Below are 23,532 nucleotides of genomic sequence, written 5' to 3'. Positions count from 1 at the left end.
TCGGACCGCCAGGGTTAGAATGACTCCCTTAGTGTCCATTATTGCCTGCATGATTTTATCGAACTGGAGGGAATGCGCGCGCAGTGTTTCATTTAGTTGAAGGAGTGTTGCTGATTGCGCGTCTGAGTGAACAGCTGGTGAGGGGGGGATCCCCGTCCCCTAGGGACCCCAATTTGGGATGCTTTGGTTTTACCATGCTTCTTCGAGTGGGCAGCCCCGCCCGCTTCACGGAGGGGCCCAGGCCGGGCAATTGCGGGGGTCCTCGCCCTGCAGGGATGCAGCACTTTGCTGTCAGATGGGTCGGTATGAACCGCACGGGTGGTGTTGGTGGATGAACTGTGTGGTTGTGGGCCGAGAGAGATGCTCCAGAGAGTTTGTTCGCCCGATTTTGCAGCCAGTCATGTGCCCTCTGACGTTACAAGTTATACAGTTCTTAGCCCTGTCCAGCGTGTCGTATGCAGACCACTCCGCTCCCCGTGCAACTTGTAACTTGTTGCCCGATTCCTGGCTTTTCCCAGGGTGCTGCAGCTTTGTCCCTTTTTAAGCCCTGCTCTCCCCTTTGGATGTTTTACTGCTGGTGTTAGCAGTCGCTTTCCCAGTAAGATGGGTGAATTATCAGGAGATCCTGCGTTATATTGCACTTTGATTTAGTCTGTTTGTGTCTGTTCAGTCCTCTTTTTTTTTTTTCTCTCTTCCCCTCTCTTATTTATTCTCCATTCCCGCCTTTACTGTTGTTTCTCTTTGTGTTAAGTCTGCCTTTGTGCTGGGTTTTAATATGGCGTTGCTTTGCTTATGGCTCCATGTAACCAGTACGATCTACACTGTGCGGTGGGGAGCCAGCCTCCTTCCTTGACCCCGCACGCCAGGCCCGGTGCGCTTAAATTTCCTTGAGCTGGGCGCCTGGGGGCCACGGACCGTCCCGGTCTCACCCACCTTTGCTGTTGTTTTTATTATGATAAGGCTGCCTTGTGGTGGGTTTTTATGTGGCGCTGCTTACTTGTGGCTCCAGTTATTCAGTGTCTTCGCATTGCGGTGGGGGGGGCTGGACACCCTCCCTGACCCAGCGCGGCAGGCCCAGCGTGCCCCGAATCCCGCCCGAGCCGGGCGCCAGGGGGTCACGGAACGCTCCAGACTCGGGCACCAGTACGATCCTCCCAGGGCCCCCCGATCCGGTGGGGGACAACCCAGGAGCGGGCCCCCGTGCGCCGCGCGCGCCCGCCGGTGCGACACAAGCGCACCCCCGGCCCACCCGGCTAGGGCACGGCCAGGCCGGAGCACCGTGCGCGCAGCTCACCTTCCTGGGGGCGGCCCCCGGTGCCGCAGTCCACACCCGCGGGCCCCACGGTAGCGCAGCACCACAGGAGCTCCGGCGGAGGTCGAGGGGGGCCGAGAAGACCCCGTGACAACTCTACTCCTCACACGGTGCCCACAAGCGAGGCCCGGGGGGAGGCGCCCCGGGCGTCCGCCACTAGTACCTAGAGTTCATCTGCCAATCACGGGGTGAGGTCTGGTGCAACCAGCGATGGGGAGGGGGACGGGCTATTGACCCCACCGTGCGTGGTAGTGTCGTTGGTATCCGTTTCACTCCTGATTCCAAACAGTGAACAGGGGAATGAGCTGGTTTCCTTTAGGATTTGTGCTTGGTCTGCCACCATTTGTGATTTTGTAGGGCGGGATGTTGCTTTAGCTTTTTTTTTTTTTCTGGAGCTGGGGGTAGTCCATTCTTCGTTCGTTGTGTCTTCCTTGACTGGGCCTGCCAATCCTTTCGCATGTATCTATGTCCATGCATCTTCAGGTGAGGGAAACATTAGAGTTTTTTCATCAATGACTATGCGCAGACGTGCTGGGAACATGAGTGAGTAGGTGATGTTGTGTTCACGTAGTAATTGTTTGATCTTAACAAATGCGGTTCTCTTGCGCTGTACTTCCATCGTATAGTCTGGGTATGTCGTTGCCTTACTGTTTTCCAAGGTGATATGATTAAAGGTTCTGAAGTGTTGGAGGATCAAGTCTCTGTCTCTGTGATTTAGGAAGCGTGCTATCAGCGGGCGAGGTGGCGCCCCGGGCCGCGGGGGTCTGCCCGGGATTCTATGAGCTCTCTCAATCACTGGAGCTATTGCAGAGTCCTGCTCCTTCAGTATATTTTTCAGCCAACTTTCTATGAATTCCTCTGCTTTTGGGGACTCAATACGTTCTGGGATGCCAAGGCATCTGATGTTATTACGTCTTGATCAACCCTCAGCTTCTTCGGCCCTGCATTGTAGTTGAGCTATATCCTCTTCCATTCGTTGGATTTTGGTTCTCAAGTCAGCCACTTCTGGTTGAACGGTTTTTAATGCAGTTTCTGTCATGCACCCTTCCTGTTAGTTTGCGATGGTCAGCATGAAGTAGTGTGACTTCCAGTGCCATGGCGTAAATTTTCCCTTCCAATGAAGATTTATGCCCTCATTCTAACATTGACGGGCGGCGGGCGCCGCCCGCCTGGCGGGAACCGCCATATGGCCGCTCCACGGTCGAAAGACCGCTGGGGCCATTCTGACTTTCCCGCTGGGCCAGCGGGCGCTAGCCAATATAGCGCCCGCCGGCCCAGCGGGAAAGGGGCCTGCAACACTGAAGCCGGCTCCGAATGGAGCCGGCGGTGTTGCAGGTGTGCGGCCAGGCCGGAGCACCGTGCGCGCAGCTCACCTTCCTGGGGGGCGGCCCCCGGTGCCGCAGTCCACACCCGCGGGCCCCACGGTAGCGCAGCACCACAGGAGCTCCGGCGGGGGTCGAGGGGGGCCGGGAAGACCCTGTGACAACTCTACTCCTCACGCGGTGCCCACAAGCGAGGCCCGCGGCCTCCGACAAGGCCCACGCCTCCGCCTCCGCCGATCTCCACCAGGCGACGCCTCCACGAACCCAGCAATCTTGCGGTGCGTTCACGCCGGTTGTTGGGCTCACACACGCATCGGTTCCTGTTTTTTGATGCGGGCAGGCACAGGATTGGTGGGCCGTGAGCGGAGCTCTTCGCCTAAGCGTCCGCTTCGGCAGCCATTTTGGCCATGCCCCGTCCAGCCCGAACTTATTTTGTGATATTGCCATGTGCACCCTAAGTGGCTAGGGTATGCCCAGACGTGGGTCCCTTGCTTGCTGCGCCACTGGATTCAAGCTAGCCTGACTGATGAAGGGTGATACCCTGAAACCGGTCCCAGGATGCTTGAATCCTGTCCAGGGAGGACCTGGCTTGGCAGTTCGGGCTGGACTGCTCCCATTGGGAGCAGGGTCAAGACTGATTTGCATATAGCTGGGTCCGAACTGGGGTGACGAGGCAAGCAAAATAACAATGGATTAAACCCAGATCTGTGACTGGGGGTGAGTGTTTGAAAAGTTTCAACACTCCGTCCATCATTTTATTTTGTGATATTGCCTTGTGCGCCCTAAGTGGCTAGGGTATGCCCAGACGTGGGTCCCTTGCTTGCTGCGCCACTGGATTCAGGTTAGCCTGGCTGATGATGGGTGATGCCCTGAAACCGGTTCCGGGATGCTTGAATCCTGTCCAGGGAGGACCTGGCTTGGCAGTTCGGGCTGGACTGCTCCCATTGGGAGCAGGGTCAAGACTGATTTGCATATAGCTGGGTCTGAACTGGGGTGATGTGGCAAGCAAAATAACGATGGATTAAACCCAGATCTGTGACTGGGGGTGAGTGTTTGAAAAGTTTCAACACTCTGTCCATCATTTTATTTTGTGATATTGCATTGTGCGCCCTAAGTGGCTAGGGTATGCCCAGACGTGGGTCCCTTGCTTGCTGATCCACTGGATTCAAGCTAGCCTGGCTGATGAAGGGTGATACCCTGAAACGGGTCCCAGGATGCTTGAATCCTGTCCAGGGAGGATCTGTCTTGGCAGTTCTGGGCTGGACTGCTCCCATTGGGAGCAGAGTCAAGACTGATTTGCATATAGCTGGGTCCAAACTGGGGTGACGTGGCAAGCAAAATAACGATGGATTAAACCCAGATCTGTGACTGGGGGTGAGTGTTTGAAAAGTTTCAACACTCACTCCGTCCATCATTTTATTTTGTGATATTGCCTTGTGTGCCCTAAGTGGCTAGGGTATGCCCAGACGTGGGTCCCTTGCTTGGTGCGCCACTGGATTCAAGCTAGCCTGGCTGATGAAGGGTGATACCCTGAAACCGGTCCCAGGATGCTTGAATCCTATCCAGGGAGGAGCTAGCTTGGCAGTTCAGGCTGGACTGCTCCCATTGGGAGCAGGGTCAAGACTGATTTGCATATAGCTGGGTCCGAACTGGGGTGACGTGGCAAGCAAAATAACGATGGATTAAACCCAGATCTGTGACTGTGACGATTTTATTTTGTGATAGTTCCATTACTTATAACTGACACGGACACTGTTAACCCAAAACCCAGAGTAATTATATTAGGAAGGGTCTTTGCATGGTGTAACCCCATAATCAATAAAGTAGAAATGGGTTTCACATTGAAATTTCTCTAATACATATTACAAGAAAGGGTTCTTACATTGAACTGCTGGCTAAAAACATAGGAAGTAGCTTGACATTGTTAACTCACTGACCAATACCAGCTGGGGCGGGTGGTCATATTGTGAGTTCCTTGTCAAACTCCATATGCAGGGTCGGCTTTTGGGCGGTGCGAGCAGTGCGACCGCACCGGGCGCTGACCTCAGGGGGGCGCTGTGTTTAGCAATAACTTCAGAAACTTGTAATTTACAAGCACCTGCTGAAAATTTCCTTGTGCGTTTAGCCTTCAAAAAACAATTAAAATGTCAAGATACCTCTTGTGATTAATGTTCCTGCTAGAGAGAGGGAGATGGGAGTTTTGCATAGTGGCAGCTTTGACTCAACATAGTGTAGCATAGATGGTTAATATGCCTGCTGCAAAAAACAGAACTATGGGGCATATTTAAGAAAAGTGGCGCGACACACAGTGCAGCGCCACTTCTCTTGCACCCTTTAGCGCCCCCCTAATGCCACCACGTGTGCATCATATTTAAAATACGATGCACCATGGCGGTAGTTAGGGGACTAGTGACAGAATTTTGTACGCTAGTCCAGCACTTTCCAATATTAGCGTCAAAAATGTTGAAGCTAATCTTGCAAAGCGCCCAGAGGCCCATTGTAACCAATGGAAGCCTCCTTTTAATGCCTGCTCTGAAAAGGCATTAAAAGTGCCAGAAAAAAATGGCGCGAAGAAATCTGACAAATTTCTGTGCATCATTTTTTTTGCCCCCTTAACATGGGGAGGCCCCCTTTGCATACATTATGCCTGGCACAGGCATAACATAGCGCAAAGGGTTACAAAGTGGCGCAATGCATGCAATGCATGCATTGCGCCTCTTTGTAAATATGGCACAGCGTTTTTGGTCTTCTAACCAGTGTAAAAAAAAAAAAATGAGACTAATGTGGAGTTAGAATGGCACTAGAGGCTCTTAAATATGCCCCTATGGCAGTGCTTAATTTGTGCTTGTTGTTTCCGGTGCGGAGCACTGGTACTTATTTTTGAGGGCTGACGCTTACTTTTCTGCCTCAAGGATTTACTGCAAGAAAAAGACACATATGGGAAAGACGGAGGAAGAGAAAAACGAAAAAGCATCACAATGGGAAAAAGCAGAAATCCGAAAGAGTGAGCTGGAGGGGCAGGGAGTGCCTGTAAATGGATTGAAGAGGCCTGAGATGGCTTCAGGATTACGCTGCCACTGTATTCAGTGTTCACACATTTAATTGCAGCAGCCATGAGCATAACAGGAGGGCTTTGAGCACCAGCACCTTTTTATTTACTAATTAAGCACTGCCCTATGGGGCATATTTGAAAAAAGTGGCGCTGCACACACTTTTCTTGCGCCCCTTAGCACCCCCCCAACGCCACCATGTGTGCGTCATATTTAAAATACGGCACACCATGGCGGTAGTTAAGGGACTAGCATCCAAATTTTTATGCTAGTCCGGAGCTTTGCAGGATTAGCATCAAAAATGTTGATGCTAATCGTGCAAAGCACCCAGAGGCCCATTGTAACCAATGGAAGCCTCCTTTTAATGCATGCTCTGAGCAGGCGTTGAAAGTGCTGCAAAAAAATGGTGCAAAGAAATCTGTCCAATTTCTTTGCACAATTCTTTTGGCCCCCCTAACGGAGGGGTGCCCTCTCTGCATACATTATGCCTGGCGCAGGAATAATGTAGCACAAAGGGTTACAAAGTGGCACAATGCATTCTTTGCACCACTTTGTAATTATGGCGCAGCGTTTTTGGCCTTCTAACGCACATTAGCATAAAAATATTATCCTTATGCGGCGTTAGAATGGCGCCAGGTGCTCTTTAATATGCCCCTATATTTTGTGTGGCTAGCTTAGTGGATTAGTAAAGCCAGCCTTTACAAGTGCTTTAAAACACATGAATATATGTGAAAGGGGAGCGATGGAGAGATGATAGGCACATTTGCTGGGTGCTAGTGAGTGAAACCGAGGAGGAGGTCATGGGGTGGGGGGGCACAATAAACTGTTGCACAGGGCGCCACCAGTCGTAAAGCCGGCCCTGTCCATATGCAGGAGGTTTCTATTGTGATCCCTCTGCCACATGTGATAGGAAGGAGTTACACACTGCAAACTCTACAAATGCAGAAGGAGGAGGCTTTACGTAGAGATTCTCTGACACATAGAGTTGGAAAGGGTTTTACATTGTGAACTCCATGACAGATATCAAAGGAAGAATCTTTACATTTGAACTATTTGACAAATACAAAAGGCATGAGTTTTACATTGTCAGCGTGAAGACAAATGCTAAGAGGTTTCGGTCATACATACCTTTTAAGATCCAGCTACAGTATCTAGTGTCTCCCGAAGAAGAGTTAATGCTCATGTCAATGTATACTTTGGGTCTGCCTAAATTGTTTTATGGGTCTCTGCATGCAGAGACAGTATTGTCATGTTAATGGTCAAGTTAAAGCAAGCAGGCTTGCTTTATTCATTTTTAAATGTGGCAACAAAGGCTTCTCATTTTACATTGCGAAAGACTTGGCAAACCTATAAACCTAACCTCTGCCTGTAAACAGCCATATGTTTCACAATAGGCTCATATCAGGCAATTGCTAGTTTTTACAAACAGAACCTGCTTGGCACAAACTGTCACTTGGTACCTTCCAGATAAAGAGAGCAGACTACATTTACAGAGGTAGTTGCACCTGTGATATTTCTTTAGGGCAGTGGTTCCCAACCTTTTGACTTCTGTGGACCCCCACTTTAATATTAATGGAACCCAGGGACCCCCACTGAATCATCATTGGAATCCGGGGACCCCTGCCTGAGTCATTACTGGAAGCTGGAGACCTAATTTGTAAATATTTGTTAATATATTTAATTTTCTTAGCGTCGTGGCACCGCTGAGAAGGCTTTGCGGACCCCCAGAGGTCCCCGGACCACAGGTTGGGAACCACTGCTTTAGAGTATGTGATATATCTTTAGGGTATGTGATTTGTATGTTGGTTAATCTGCAATACCCCTATGGAAGGGCTCCAATTTGTAATTCCACATGAAATCTGGTAAATGTCTATAATTTTCTTATAGTATTTTGTTGGGTATGAACTAAAGTATTTTTAAGAAAAATTCTGCCTGGACATTTATAGTTTGATGATGTTATGTGATTTAGGCCCTCATTATGACATTGGCAGTTAATGTAGATTTTCCTAGTAACTTATGAAGGAACTTCCTAATTTTATTAAAGACATGGAGGCGAGTATTATGCGTTCTCCTTTCTATTTATTTTAAAGGCTAAGAACAGTAGCCAATGGGAAACAAAACATAGGCCCTCATTACAACCCTGGCGTTCAAAGATCGCCAGAGCTGTTTTGACGGAAGCACCGCCAACAGGCTGGCGGTGCTTCACATGGGATTACGACCGTGGCGGTCGCGCAGCCGGGACCGGCAGTTTCCCGCCACATTGGTTCCGGCGGTTGTAATCCCCCAGGGCAGCGCTGCTTGCAGCGCTGCCCAGGGAATTACGAATCCCCCTCCCGCCAGCCTTTTCATGGCGGTATGAACCGCCATGAAAAGGCCCCCTGCCACGGCCCCATGGAGCTTTTCACTGTCTGCATAGCAGACAGTGAAAAGCTCAACCGTCGCACCGCCGCAACACCGCCAGCTCCATTTGGAGCCGTCTCCCTTGTTGCAGCTGAGATCCCCGCTGAGCTGGCGGACGGAAACTAGGGTTGCCGCCCGCTAAAGTTGAAATGAGGGCCATAGTCCTTAACAGCGAACCGATCAACAGTGAAAGCACCCCCCTAGTAGTTATCTTGCCCGCGAACAGCCCTCTTTTCTTGTGCATAGGGATCAAAAAGTAAAAAACATAGGAACAATAGATAAGATGATACAACCAGCCAATAAAACTGAAAAAAAGTCCTTGTAGAAAGTTCACTACTTGATGCAGGCTTTGCAGGAAATCCACGGACTCCAGAACAGCTGTGAAGGGGTGGTCTGAAGAAGACGTATCGCTCCGATTCTGGAAACGAAGAGTAGGATTATCCTTGAGATGAAGGTTGGGTCGTGGTAGATGATGCCGTTAGGGGGGGAGAAAACAGAAGTAAATACAATGTGGTGGGATAATACTCGCCTCCGTGTCTTTAATAAAATTAAGAATTTCCTTCATAAGTTACTAGGAAAATCTACATTTTATGGCAAGAACGGAGGCTCATATTATGCTTGTTTAAAGCGAATTAATCACAGAAAAAGAAGCATGTTGAACAGGTTTGCAATAAAAAGCTTTAAAAACTGTCAGAGTCACCAGAACCTCGGGGTTTGTGCACGTTCCCAACACGTCCACCACTGAACAGCTCCAGCTGGGAAGGGGACCTGTAGTAAGAAAAAGGTTAGATCACACGATATGAAAATTATATCTCCTGAAATCAATACTAGACTATGATTCTAAGCCTAGTCACTCTGAAAACATGAACAATCTAAGAGTTAAGTTTAAAATGATTAAGTTTCAAGATGGCCGGATACCTGTAGGGGAATCAAGATGAATTAAATGAAAACTTTCTTATTCAAGTACTTTCATTTACATGAGAATCAGAAAAACATTCTGACTAAATTTTAAACCAGTCATATAAATCCTGTTTTGAGAATGTATACTAGGACCATACAATATTACATCTAGAAACTCTGGCCGTCTGTGTACTCTTAAAATGTTTCAACACAAATTGCGCATATTGCAGATATATACAGTATATATATATATATATATGTATAGTAAACACCATAAAAGGATTGTGCACCATGAATAACACAATATGGATTCAGGAAACAAATCACATAACTTGTCAACTCGAATATTACATAATAAATATCTTAGAATAGAGGCATACAATAAACAACATGAAATAAACTCGAGGAGAGAATCGTGCGTCTTGCCGATTCGAGTGTCACCATGTAAAATACCAAGAAATGGTAACACACAATGAATATCAAGGTCAAATCATCATTAATCGAATCGCGCGTCTTGCCGATTCGTAAAACACGATGTAAATGTCAAGAAATAACAGCTCCCAATAAATAACAAGATCAAAGTACAATGAAACGAATCGCGCTTCTTTTGCCGATTCTTAAGCCACCATGTAAATGTCAAGAAATGGTAGCGCGCAATGAACAACAAAGTTGAATCCTCATGAAACGAGTTGCGCGTCTTGTCAATTCGTAAAACATCATGTTAATGTCAAGAAATAGTAGCGCGCAATGGACAACAATGTTTAAACACCATAAAACGAATCACGCGTCTTGCCTATTTGTAAACTACCATATAAATGTCAAGAAATGGTAGCGCACAAGTAATCTGTTACTCATTTAAGAATTAAACCAAGAATATGAAAATTCTCAATAACGGTGTCGGGACAGTCCAACCACCGTCTTACCGCCTGGAACAATGATCACCAATGAAGGATGAAGGGCAGAAGACTGGAAAATCCAAATAGGCCGCCGGAACAGGAGCTCAGGAAGAAGCTGCTGATCTGCACCGGGACCTCTGAATAGTGAGCACTGGGAGTTGGGCTGGCTCTCTTTTATAGAGTCTTGGCCCAGCCCAGAACCACGCCCAGCCATGTTGCAGGGAAAGTGTCTGGAAGGCCCTAGAAAGGGGCCACACCCTAACACACTCTGAAAACCTGCAGCAATACATTGCAAAGGAACAGTATTTGTAAGCATATTAAAAATAAGTTTTCAGGATTGAATTCTGCAATGCAAAAGGTTAAACCACAACATATCAGCACAATGCATAAATTACTTTGTTTTGAGAGTGCTGGGTTTTTGCATTGTTGTCGCCAATAGAGCGCTTACTGCTCTGGTGTTGACAGTACTCCCCTCTCCCAGACGCGTTCTAGGGCCTGGTTTGCTTGGATTAAGACGATGAAAGCGTCTCACAAGTACTGGAGCATGAACATCAGATGCAGAAACCCATGAGTTACTTTCAGGACCATAACCTTTCCATGACATTAAGTACCATAGATTACGCCCTCTCAGTTTAGAATCCAACACTTTCTTGACTTTGTATTCTTCTTCCCCTTGTACTGGAACAGGAGCTGAATGAGGGTGGACCTTTTGGACTGCCTTTTTCAAGAGGGAAGTGTGGAACACTGGATGAATCCGTAAGGATATGGGCAATTGTAGTTTATAGGTCACCGGATTGATTTGCTGAAGGACAGTATAAGGACCTATGAATTTAGGGTTAAACATGTGCTTCTTCTTGAAGTCTATATGTTTTGTGGAAAGCCACACTTTGTCAGCTGGTTGATATTGCGGTCCCTCACAATGTTTCTTGTCAAAATGCCTTTTAAATTTTTGTTTGGCTTTTTCTAAATGCTGTTGAATCAGTTTCTGGGTTTGATGTAAATGCTGAATGGTTTCTGACACAGCTGGAGTAAGAGAACTTTCTTGAGGAATTGTGATGGGCAAGGTGTCAGGATGATAGCCAAATAAACCAAAAAAGGGTGTAACGCCAATAGAAGTGTGGAATGAGTTATTGTAAGCTAACTCAGCTAACAAGAGCATAGAATGAAGAATGAAAGTCCAAGAATGAAGTGCCTTTTCAGCGTAGGCACGTAGGTATTGTTTCAAAGTCTGATTTAGTCTCTCCGTTTGACCATCTGTTTGAGGATGGTGACTAGTAGATAGCGTAGATGTCACTTGGAGTGTTTTACACCATGTCTTCCAGAAATTTGAGGAAAATTGTGACCCCCGATCGGAGAGGATAACCTTTGGCAGTCCATGATAACGAACAACTCTGTTCAGTAATATAGTTGCCAATTCACTAGAAGTGGGCAATTTTTTACAGGCGATGAAATGTCCATATTTCGTGAGACTATCTACTACCACCAGAATTACTGAATGCTGTTGAACCACTGGCAGACCGGTAATAAAGTCTAAACAAATGTGCTCCCATGGGCGACTTGGGGTTGGAAGTGGATGTAACAACCCTTTTGGTTTTGAATGACTTGTTTTAATGCGAGCACAAACTTCACTGTTGTTTACCACTGCTTTTACATCTTTTGTTAGGGTAGGCCACCAAAAATAGCGTTGGATCAGTTCAAGAGTTTTAGGAGTACCTGGGTGACCTGCCGTAGGTATAACATGCAACCAATGAAACACTATCTTGTGAAGTTTGGTAGTGGGTACGAACAACCGAGCATCATAAAAGGGTAAACCTTGCTTGATTGACCTTTTGGGATCTGCTTGGACCCATGTTTGCCATTTTTCAACAGTGAAAGAGTTGCGAATTTCTTCAAAGAAATCTTCAGTTTTTATGATACATAGAACCTTGTCAGGAGCAATGATAGCTCTAGAGGCTTGAAAGGCAGGCAACGTGGTAGACTCTTGATGGGGCAAGGCGTCAGCCTTGCGATTATCTTTACCAGGCCGGAAGGTTACTACAAAATCAAATTCGGCAAAAAAAAGCATCCAGCGTAATTGCCAAGGGGTCAAAAGTCTGGCGGAACTCATGAATTGAAGATTACGATGATCAGTATATACTGTGACAGTGTATTAAGCACCCAACAAATGATGTCTCCATTCTTTAAAGGCATCACGAATCGCCAGAAGCTCTTTTTCAGCAATGACATAGTTCTGTTCGGCTTCGTTCAACTTCCGAGACATATAAGCTACAGGATGAAGTTGACCAGTGTCTTTATTTCGTTGTGATAAGACGGCTCCTATTGCTACATCTGAAGAATCAGCTTCCACTATGAAAGGTTGATTCGCATCAGGATGAGTCAAGACTGGGGCAGTGGAGAAAGCTTCCTTCAAAGTCAAGAAGGCTTGATCAGCTTCTGGGAACCATACAAACTTTTCTTTCTTTCTTAGTAACTTAGTGATTGGAGCCACTGTCTGGGAGAAATGATTTATGAACCTCTGGTAAAAATTTGCAAACCCTAGGAAACATTGTACATCACGAACAGTCTTTGGGGTGGGCCAATCAGATACGGCTTTTACTTTCTTTTCTGCCATCACCATACCTTGAGGGGTAAGAATAACCCCTAAAAACTCAACTGTGGTAACATGAAACTCACACGTGGTTAGTTTGCAATATAAATGGTGTTTTCGAAGGGCTGCATGAATTTTCTTGACATGTTGGACATGTTCGTTTTCATTGTCTGAGTAGATCAAAATGTCATTGATGTAGACTATGGCAAATATGTCGAGGTACTCTCTAAGAACGTCATTCAAGAAAAATTTAAATGCTGCTGGAGCATTACACAGACCAAAAGGCATGACGGTGTATTCAAAAAGGCCATATCTTGTCTTGAACTTTGTTTTCCATTTGTCACCCTCTCTCATTCTGACCAAATGATAAGCACCTCGAAGGTCAAGCTTCGTGTAGATTTTCACTTTCTTTACTCGTTCCAATAAGACCGGAATTAGTGGCAAAGGATATTTATTCTTGATGGTGACTTTGTTCAAACCCCTATAGTCGATGCAAGTTCGAAGTTCTCCATTAGCTTTTGGAACAAAAAACAAAGGCGAAGCTGCAGGAGACTTAGAGGGGCGAATGAAGCCATTCTCCAAAAATTGATCTAGGTATTTTCGTAAATGTTGATTTTCATGTTCTGACAGGGCATATACACGACAGTTGGGACGTATTGCACCTGGGGCTAGATCAATTTGACAGTCATAAGATCTATGAGGAGGTAAAGTCTCTGCTCCTTTCTCATCAAATACATCTTTGCAAGATGAATACTGTTTGGGCAGCTGAATTTCTTTCTCCGCGGCAGTAGCTATGTAAGAGTTGCAAACTTTTGGTACTTGAATCTTTTGGAGACATTGTTCGTTACATAGCGCAGATGAGAACACGATTTTTCGTTCTGCCCAATTGATCTCCGGATTGTGATGAGTTAACCATGGCAAGCCGAGGATAATCCCATATTGGGGAGCATGGATCACGTGAAGGATGATTTTCTCTTTATGTTTCTTTCTTTGATTCTTATCTTCACAAATCATCGACAAGGGGATAGTCTGAAGAGTTACCGGACCTCCAGATAAGAGTTTTCCATCGACTGCCTGGATGATTTCTGGGGTCTTCTTTTCAATACATGTGATCCCTCATGCACGAACCAATTGGACATCAACAAAGTTCCCAGTAGCCCCAGAATCGACTAGAGCTTTTTTGAAATAGATCTTTTTCTTGACCTGAACTCTTATTTCCAGTTTAAGATGTCTAGATTGTGAAGGGTCCACGGTGATACCCAAGAGCAACCCTTCTCTGCATCTTGGGTGTTTTAGTTTTCCAACTCGACTGGTGCATTGGCTGCGACCTTCTGAACTGGACCTTGCTTGTTCTTTGGTTTGATTGGACAATCTTTGGCAAAATTAAGTTTTCGCCCACAATAAAGACATTGTCCATTTTTTCTGCGTAGGTCCTTTTCATCTTTGGTCAAAGGTCTTCTGATGGTTCCAATTTCCATCGGTTCCGGCGTTCTTTCTTTCGGAGTTCTTGAGTATCTGTTATCATGAATGCGCCATGAATATTTTTCAATATTTTTGCGCGTTCCTTTACGTTCTGCTAAACGATGATCAAGTCTCAAGACAAGATTTATTCATTCTTGACAGTCTGTAGGTTGTGGATCGATTTGCGCTAAGATATCTTTTAGTTCCTCTTTGAGTCCCTTGTAAAACAAGAGCGCTTGTTTTTCTTCAGGCCAGGATGTCTCGGCAACCAGCCAGTTAAAGTTGGCTAAATACGACACTAGGGTGGTCATTACGACCCTGGCGGATTACTTCCGCCAGGGCCGCGGGACGCTGTGGCACCGCCGACAGGCCGGCGGTGCCCCGCGGGGCATTCTGACCACGGCGGCTTAGCCGCGGTCAGAGAAGGGAAACCGGCGGTCTCCCGACGGTTTCCCGCTGCCCCCAAGGAATCCTCCAAGCCGGCGCAGCTTGCAGCGCCGGCTTGGGGATTCCGACTCCCCCTCCCGCCATCCAGTTCCTGGCGGTTCTCCCGCCGGGAACCGGATGGCGGGAGGGGGAGTCGCGGGGCCCCTGGGGGCCCCTGCAGTGCCCATGCCAACAGCATGGGCACTGCAGGGGCCCCGTAAGAGTGCCCCAAAATGTATTTCACTGTCTGCATAGCAGACAGTGAAATACGCGACGGGTGCAGTAGCACCCGTCGCACCTTCCCACTCCGCCGGCTCGATTACGAGCCGGCTTCATGGTGGGAAGGTCGTTTTCCCCTGGGCTGGCGGGCGGCCTTTCGGCGGCCGCCCGCCAGCCCAGGGGAAAACTTGGAATACCCTCCGCGGTCTCTGGACCGCGGAGCGGTATTCCTGACGCGCAACATTGACGGGCGGCCTCCGCCGCCCGTCAATGTTGGAATGAGGGCCTAGGTCTTGATTCCCTTGGCGTAAATCTAATAATTCACGATCTGCTGACTGTGTTACAGTTCTACGATCAAAAACTCTCTCAAATTCACGAACAAAATGTCTCCAGTTGTACAACAAGGGACTATTTTTACGCACAAGAGGAATTTCCCAAGTAGCTGCATCCCCAGACAGATATGATAACAAGAAAGCTACTTTGGACTGGGCATCGGGGAAAGTATTTGGTCTGCAGGTGAAGTGTAGTTCCACTTGAACCAGGAAAGATTGCGCTTTCAAAGGGTCACCTGAGAAACGTTCTGGGGGAGCTAAAGGAATTGCAGAAGGAACATTTAGGGAAATCGGATTACTTCCAGAAGCCTGAGAAGAAGTACCTGGCTAAGACACTCCTGTGGGACTTTGTTCCTTCTTCTCTACCTTATCTTGCAACTGACTCACTCTCTCTGCTAAGCTAGTTGTCAATTCTTTGGATGATACCACCTCTGCTTGGAGCTGGGTGATACCCTTGACTAACTCCTCTAGAAACCCATGAGTTACTTTCAGGACCATAACCTTTCCATGACATTAAGTACCATAGATTACGCCCTCTCAGTTTAGAATCCAACACTTTCTTGACTTTGTATTCTTCTTCCCCTTGTACTAGAACAGGAGCTGAATGAGGGTGGACCTTTTGGACTGCCTTTTTCAAGAGGGAAGTGTGGAACACTGGATGAATCCGTAAGGATATGGGCAATTGTAGTTTATAGGTCACCGGATTGATTTGCTGAAGGACAGTATAAGGACCTATGAATTTAGGGTTAAACATGTGCTTCTTCTTGAAGTCTATATGTTTTGTGGAAAGCCACACTTTGTCACCTGGTTGATATTGCGGTCCCTCACAATGTTTCTTGTCATAATGCCTTTTAAATTTTTGTTTGGCTTTTTCTAAATGCTGTTGAATCAGTTTCTGGGTTTGATGTAAATGCTGAATGGTTTCTGACACAGCTGGAGTAAGAGAACTTTCTTGAGGAATTGTGATGGGCAAGGTGTCAGGATGATAGCCAAATAAACCAAAAAAGGGTGTAACGCCAATAGAAGTGTGGAATGAGTTATTGTAAGCTAACTCAGCTAACAAGAGCATAGAATGAAGAATGAAAGTCCAAGAATGAAGTGCCTTTTCAGCGTAGGCACGTAGGTATTGTTTCAAAGTCTGATTTAGTCTCTCCGTTTGACCATCTGTTTGAGGATGGTGACTAGTAGATAGCGTAGATGTCACTTGGAGTGTTTTACACCATGTCTTCCAGAAATTGGAGGAAAATTGTGACCCCCGATCGGAGAGGATAACCTTTGGCAGTCCATGATAATGAACAACTCTGTTCAGTAATATAGTTGCCAATTCACTAGAAGTGGGCAATTTTTTACAGGCGATGAAATGTCCATATTTCGTGAGACTATCTACTACCACCAGAATTACTGAATGCTGTTGAACCACTGGCAGACCGGTAATAAAGTCTAAACAAATGTGCTCCCATGGGCGACTTGGGGTTGGAAGTGGATGTAACAACCCTTTTGGTTTTGAATGACTTGTTTTAATGCGAGCACAAACTTCACAGTTGTTTACCACTGCTTTTACATCTTTTGTTAGGGTAGGCCACCAAAAATAGCGTTGGATCAGTTCAAGAGTTTTAGGAGTACCTGGGTGACCTGCCGTAGGTATAACATGCAACCAATGAAACACTATCTTGTGAAGTTTGGTAGTGGGTACGAACAACCGAGCATCATAAAAGGGTAAACCTTGCTTGATTGACCTTTTGGGATCTGCTTGGACCCATGTTTGCCATTTTTCAACAGTGAAAGAGTTGCGAATTTCTTTAAAGAAATCTTCAGTTTTTATGATACATAGAACCTTGTCAGGAGCAATGATAGCTCTAGAGGCTTGAAAGGCAGGCAACGTGGTAGACTCTTGATGGGACAAGGCGTCAGCCTTGCGATTATCTTTACCAGGCCGGAAGGTTACTACAAAATCAAATTCGGCAAAAAAAAGCATCCAGCGTAATTGCCAAGGGGTCAAAAGTCTGGCGGAACTCATGAATTGAAGATTACGATGATCAGTATATACTGTGACAGTGTATTAAGCACCCAACAAATGATGTCTCCATTCTTTAAAGGCATCACGAATCGCCAGAAGCTCTTTTTCAGCAATGACATAGTTCTGTTCGGCTTCGTTCAACTTCCGAGACATATAAGCTACAGGATGAAGTTGACCAGTGTCTTTATTTCGTTGTGATAAGACGGCTCCTATTGCTACATCTGAAGAATCAGCTTCCACTATGAAAGGTTGATTCGCATCAGGATGAGTCAAGACTGGGGCAGTGGAGAAAGCTTCCTTCAAAGTCAAGAAGGCTTGATCAGCTTCTGGGAACCATACAAACTTTTCTTTCTTTCTTAGTAACTTAGTGATTGAAGCCACTGTCTGGGAGAAATGATTTATGAACCTCCGGTAAAAATTTGCAAACCCCAGGAAACATTGTACATCACGAACAGTCTTTGGGGTGGGCCAATCAGATACGGCTTTTACTTTCTTTTCTGCCATCACCATACCTTGAGGGGTAAGAATAACCCCTAAAAACTCAACTGTGGTAACATGAAACTCACACGTGGTTAGTTTGCAATATAAATGGTGTTTTCGAAGGGCTGCAAGAATTTTCTTGACATGTTGGACATGTTCGTTTTCATTGTCTGAGTAGATCAAAATGTCATTGATGTAGACTATGGCAAATATGTCGAGGTACTCTCTAAGAACGTCATTCAAGAAAAATTGAAATGCTGCTGAAGCATTACACAGACCAAAAGGCATGACGGTGTATTAAAAAAGGCCATATCTTGTCTTGAACTTTGTTTTCCATTTGTCACCCTCTCTCATTCTGACCAAATGATAAGCACCTCGAAGGTCAAGCTTCGTGTAGATTTTCACTTTCTTTACTTGTTCCAATAAGACCGGAATTAGTGGCAAAGGATATTTATTCTTGATGGTGACTTTGTTCAAACCCCTATAGTCGATGCAAGTTCGAAGTTCTCCATTAGCTTTTGGAACAAAAAACAAAGGCGAAGCTGCAGGAGACTTAGAGGGGCGAATGAAGCCATTCTCCAAAAATTGATCTAGGTATTTTCGTAAATGTTGATTTTCATGTTCTGACAGGGCATATACACGACAGTTGGGACGTATTGCACCTGGGGCTAGATCAATTTGACAGTCATAAGATCTATGAGGAGGTAAAGTCTCTGCTCCTTTCTCATCAAATACATCTTTGCAAGATGAATACTGTTTGGGCAGCTGAATTTCTTTCTCCGCGGCAGTAGCTATGTAAGAGTTGCAAACTTTTGGTACTTGAATCTTTTGGAGACATTGTTCGTTACATAGCGCAGATGAGAACACGATTTTTCGTTCTGCCCAATTGATCTCCGGATTGTGATGAGTTAACCATGGCAAGCCGAGGATAATCCCATATTGGGGAGCATGGATCACGTCAAGGATGATTTTCTCTTTATGTTTCTTTCTTTGATTCTTATCTTCACAAATCATCGACAAGGGGATAGTCTGAAGAGTTACCGGACCTCCAGATAAGAGTTTTCCATCGACTGCCTGGATGATTTCTGGGGTCTTCTTTTCAATACATGTGATCCCTCATGCACGAACCAATTGGACATCAACAAAGTTCCCAGTAGCCCCAGAATCGACTAGAGCTTTTTTGAAATAGATCTTTTTCTTGACCTGAACTCTTATTTCCAGTTTAAGATGTCTAGATTGTGAAGGGTCCACGGTGACACCCAAGAGCAACCCTTCTCTGCATCTTGGGTGTTTTAGTTTTCCAACTCGACTGGTGCATTGGCTGCGACCTTCTGAACTGGACCTTGCTTGTTCTTTGGTTTGATTGGACAATCTTTGGCAAAATTAAGTTTTCGCCCACAATAAAGACATTGTCCATTTTTTCTGCGTAGGTCCTTTTCATCTTTGGTCAAAGGTCTTCTGATGGTTCCAATTTCCATCGGTTCCGGCGTTCTTTCTTTCGGAGTTCTTGAGTATCTGTTATCATGAATGCGCCATGAATATTTTTCAATATTTTTGCGCGTTCCTTTACGTTCTGCTAAACGATGATCAAGTCTCAAGACAAGATTTATTCATTCTTGACAGTCTGTAGGTTGTGGATCGATTTGCGCTAAGATATCTTTTAGTTCCTCTTTGAGTCCCTTGTAAAACAAGAGCGCTTGTTTTTCTTCAGGCCAGGATGTCTCGGCAACCAGCCAGTTAAAATTGGCTAAATACGACACTAGGTCTTGATTCCCTTGGCGTAAATCTAATAATTCACGATCTGCTGACTGTGTTACAGTTCTACGATCAAAAACTCTCTCAAATTCACGAACAAAATGTCTCCAGTTGTACAACAAGGGACTATTTTTACGCACAAGAGGAATTTCCCAAGTAGCTGCATCCCCAGACAGATATGATAACAAGAAAGCTACTTTGGACTGGGCATCGGGGAAAGTATTTGGTCTGCAGGTGAAGTGTAGTTCCACTTGAACCAGGAAAGATTGCGCTTTCAAAGGGTCACCTGAGAAACGTTCTGGGGGAGCTAAAGGAATTGCAGAAGGAACATTTAGGGAAATCGGATTACTTCCAGAAGCCTGAGAAGAAGTACCTGGCCAAGACACTCCTGTGGGACTTTGTTCCTTCTTCTCTACCTTATCTTGCAACTGACTCACTCTCTCTGCTAAGCTAGTTGTCAATTCTTTGGATGATACCACCTCTGCTTGGAGCTGGGTGATACCCTTGACTAACTCCTCTAGCGTGGCCATGCTGAGAACATACACAAGCCAGGAGGATAATAATTTGTGGGCTCACTATTCTGTCAGAGTCACCAGATCCTCGGGGTTTATGCACGTTCCCAACACGTCCACCACTGAACAGCTCCAAGACTCTGATAGATAAATCACAGAGACTGAGAGAGTTCAAGAGGTGATTAGGAAGGGAACAGCTGGGAAGGAGACCTGTAGTAAGAAAAAGGTTAGAACACACAATATGAAAATTATATCTCCTGAAATCAATACTAGACTATGATTCTAAGCCGAGTCACTCTGAAAACATGAACAATCTAAGAGTTAAGTTAAAATGATTAAGTTTCAAGATGGCCGGATACCTGTAGAGGAATCAAGATGAATTAAATGAAAACTTTCTTATTCAAGTACTTTCCTTTACATGAGAATCAGAAAAACATTCTGACTAAATTTTAAACCAGTCATATAAATCCTGTTTTGAGAATGTATACTAGGACTATACAATATTGCATCTAGAAACTCTGGCCTTCTGTGTACTCTTAAAATGTTTTAACACAAATTGCGCATATTGCAGATATATATATATATATATATATATAGTAAACACCATAAAAGGATTGTGCACCATGAATAACACAATATGGATTCAGGAAACAAATCACATAACTTGTCAACTCGAATATTACATAATAAATATCTTAGAATAGAGGCATACAATAAACAACATGAAATAAACTCGAGGAGAGAATCGTGCGTCTTGCCGATTCGAGTGTCACGATGTAAAATACCAAGAAATGGTAACACGCAATGAATATCAAGGTCAAATCATCATTAATCGAATCGCGCGTCTTGCCGATTCGTAAAACACGATGTAAATGTCAAGAAATAACAGCTCACAATAAATAACAAGATCAAAGTACAATGAAACGAATTGCGCTTCTTTTGCCGATTCTTAAGCCACCATGTAAATGTCAAGAAATGGTAGCGCGCAATGAACAACAAAGTTAAATCCTCATGAAATGAGTTGTGCGTCTTGTCAATTCGTAAAACATAATGTAAATGTCAAGAAATAGTAGCGCGCAATGGACAACAATGTTTAAACACCACAAAACGAATCGCGCGTCTTGCCTATTTGTAAACTACCATATAAATGTCAAGAAATGGTAGCGCGCAAGTAATCTGTTACTCGTTTTAGAATTAAACCAAGAATATGAAAATTCTCAATAAAGGTGTCGGGACAGTCCAACCACCGTCTTACCGCCTGGAACAATGATCACCAATGAAGGATGAAGGGCAGAAGACTGGAAAATCCAAATAGGCCGCCGGAACAGGAGCTCAGGAAGAAGCTGCTGATCTGCACCGGGACCTCTGAATAGTGAGCACTAGGAGTTGGGCTGGCTCTCTTTTATAGAGTCTTGGCCCAGCCCAGAACCAGGCCCAGGCATGTTGCAGGGAAAGTCTCTGGAAGGCCCTGGAAAGGGGCCACACCCTAACACACTCTGAAAACCTGCAGCAATACATTGCAAAGGAACAGTATTTGTAAGCATATTAAAAATAAGTTTTCAGGATTGAACTCTGCAATGCAAAAGGTTAAACCACAACATATCAGCATAATGCATAAATTACTTTGTTTTGAGAGTGCTGGGTTTTTGCATTGTTGTCGCCAATAGAGCGCGTACTGCTCTGGTGTTGACAAAAACATTATCATTAGACCAGTCAGCCGATTTGAGAATGTCCTCCAGACGAGAACCAGCCCAAAAGGCCTTAGAAGCTATAGCTCCTCTGGACGAATGGGCTCCAAAAGAGGAGGTATCAATGCCAACCAAGGACATAACCCACCTAACCCAACGAGCAAGGGTAGGAGAGGAAACAGGCTTAAATGGTTTCTTAAAGGAGATAAGGAGTTGGGAAGCTGAGGACGGTATCAAATCGGCTGTCTTTTGTTCATAGATCTTTAAACATTGGCCTACACATAGCTTAGGATGGTCCGGGAAATATGGATAGAACACTGTAGACAGATTAGTTTTAGTACGTCTATGGACTGAAAATAGGACGCCTGAAGGAGTAAATTGACAAGCAGTAACATCAAGTGCTTTGACATCGGAAAGACATTTTTATAGAAACTAGGCATAACAACATAGTAAGCTTTGTAGACAACATTTTCAATGAAAGAAGTGTATTATCAGGCCATGACACAAAAAGGTTTAACACTAAATTGACATCCTACACCGAACTATACCTTGGTAAAGGAGGATTTCAAAACTTTACTCCCTTTAAAAGCCGGCAGATTGAAGGATGCTCTCCCGCTGGTTTTCCATTGATGCAAGGATGAGAAGAAGAAATAGCTGATCTATATAGGTTAATGGTACGATAGGATTTACCTTTGCTGGCTTCTGCGGCTAGAAAGTTGACTATAGTGGATACACCCGCTGAAAGGAACTCAGGGTGTTTTCCCATGCACCAACTATCCCATAAGGACCATGCGGATCTGTATGCTTTTTTTGTTCTTGGAGCCCATGATTGGTTAATGAAGTTTGAAGCTTCTTCCGAAATAATCGGGACTGGATGAGAATCCCTGAAATTTTCCAGGCTGAGAGTGTTAAAAGATTGTCGGTAATGAGGTCGTGAAGGAGACCTTGAGGATTCGAGAGAAGGTGAGGGAAAGAAGGGAGAAGGAATGGAGATTCTATTCAGAGTTCTAGAAGGGTGGGGAATCACACCTGAGATTGCCAGAAAGGGGCTATGAGAACGAGCACTGCTCCCTGGCGTCTGACTTGGGTCAATAATCTGCTGCTCATGATAAAAGGAGGGAAAGCATAGTTGAGAGAGGTTGATCAGTCTTGAGAAAAAGCATTGGATGCTAAGACCAATGGATCTGGGTGCCAAATGAAGAATTGAGGAAGTTGGGCATTGAGGGGGGAAGCGAAGAGATCTATTTTGAAGGGACCCCACTTTTGATGAATAGAATTGAATATGTCAGGATGGAGTTTCCAGTCACTCAAGTCTTGGAAATGACGTGAGGGCCAGTCCGCTACAGTGTTTAGGTCACCCAGTAAATACTGTGCACGTACGGAGATTCTGTTTTGGAGGCAGAAATCCCCAAAACTCCTTGCCAGATCCGCCAAGGGTTTGCACTTGGCGCCTCCCAAGTGGTTGATGTAACAGACAGCAGAAATGTTGTCCATCCTGAGGAGAACAGAACAAGAGACCCTGTCTTTTGTGGGGCTTCTGATCGCAAAGGAGCCGGCAAGCATCTCTAAACAATTGATATGCAACCTGGACTCCTCTAGTGACCATGTACCTCCAGTCGAAATCGGGCCACACCGGGCACCCCAACCCGAATGACTTGCATCAGATTCCAATACAAAATCTGGGGCTGATGCAAAAATAGTTCTTCCGTTCCAAGCATCTAAATGGTCTAGCTCTGAGATAAGCTACAACTGGTTTCATGAGTTTTATAAAACACCATGGAGCGGAAGAAAGACTGAAAGGAAGAGAGGAAAAATGAAAAATCTGGTTCAGCCATTGGAATTGTAGGAACTTTCTGGATTGGGGGTGAATTGACACGGTAAGGTACGCATCTCGAAGATCTAAGCGAGCCATCCAGTCCCCTTGTAAGAGAGAGTCTCAGAGTTGCAAAATAGTCTTCATCTTGAAGTGTCTGTAAACAACAAAGTGATTGAATTGTTTTAAGTTGTTGACTGGACGCATCTTTTTGTTTTTCTTCTGAACAAGGAACACGGAACTGAGAAACCCGGAGGGGTGTAGAGAACAAGGAACAATAGCTTGTTTCTGAAGGAGAGCTTGGACCTCCAGCTAAATAAAGTTTGTCATTTCTGTAGAAAACATGGAGGATGAGGGCGCGT

The sequence above is a fragment of the Pleurodeles waltl genome, chromosome 4_2 (assembly GCF_031143425.1).
Source record: "Pleurodeles waltl isolate 20211129_DDA chromosome 4_2, aPleWal1.hap1.20221129, whole genome shotgun sequence".
NCBI classification, from domain to species: Eukaryota; Metazoa; Chordata; class Amphibia; order Caudata; family Salamandridae; genus Pleurodeles; species Pleurodeles waltl.
This window is presented reverse-complemented; position numbering follows the sequence as displayed.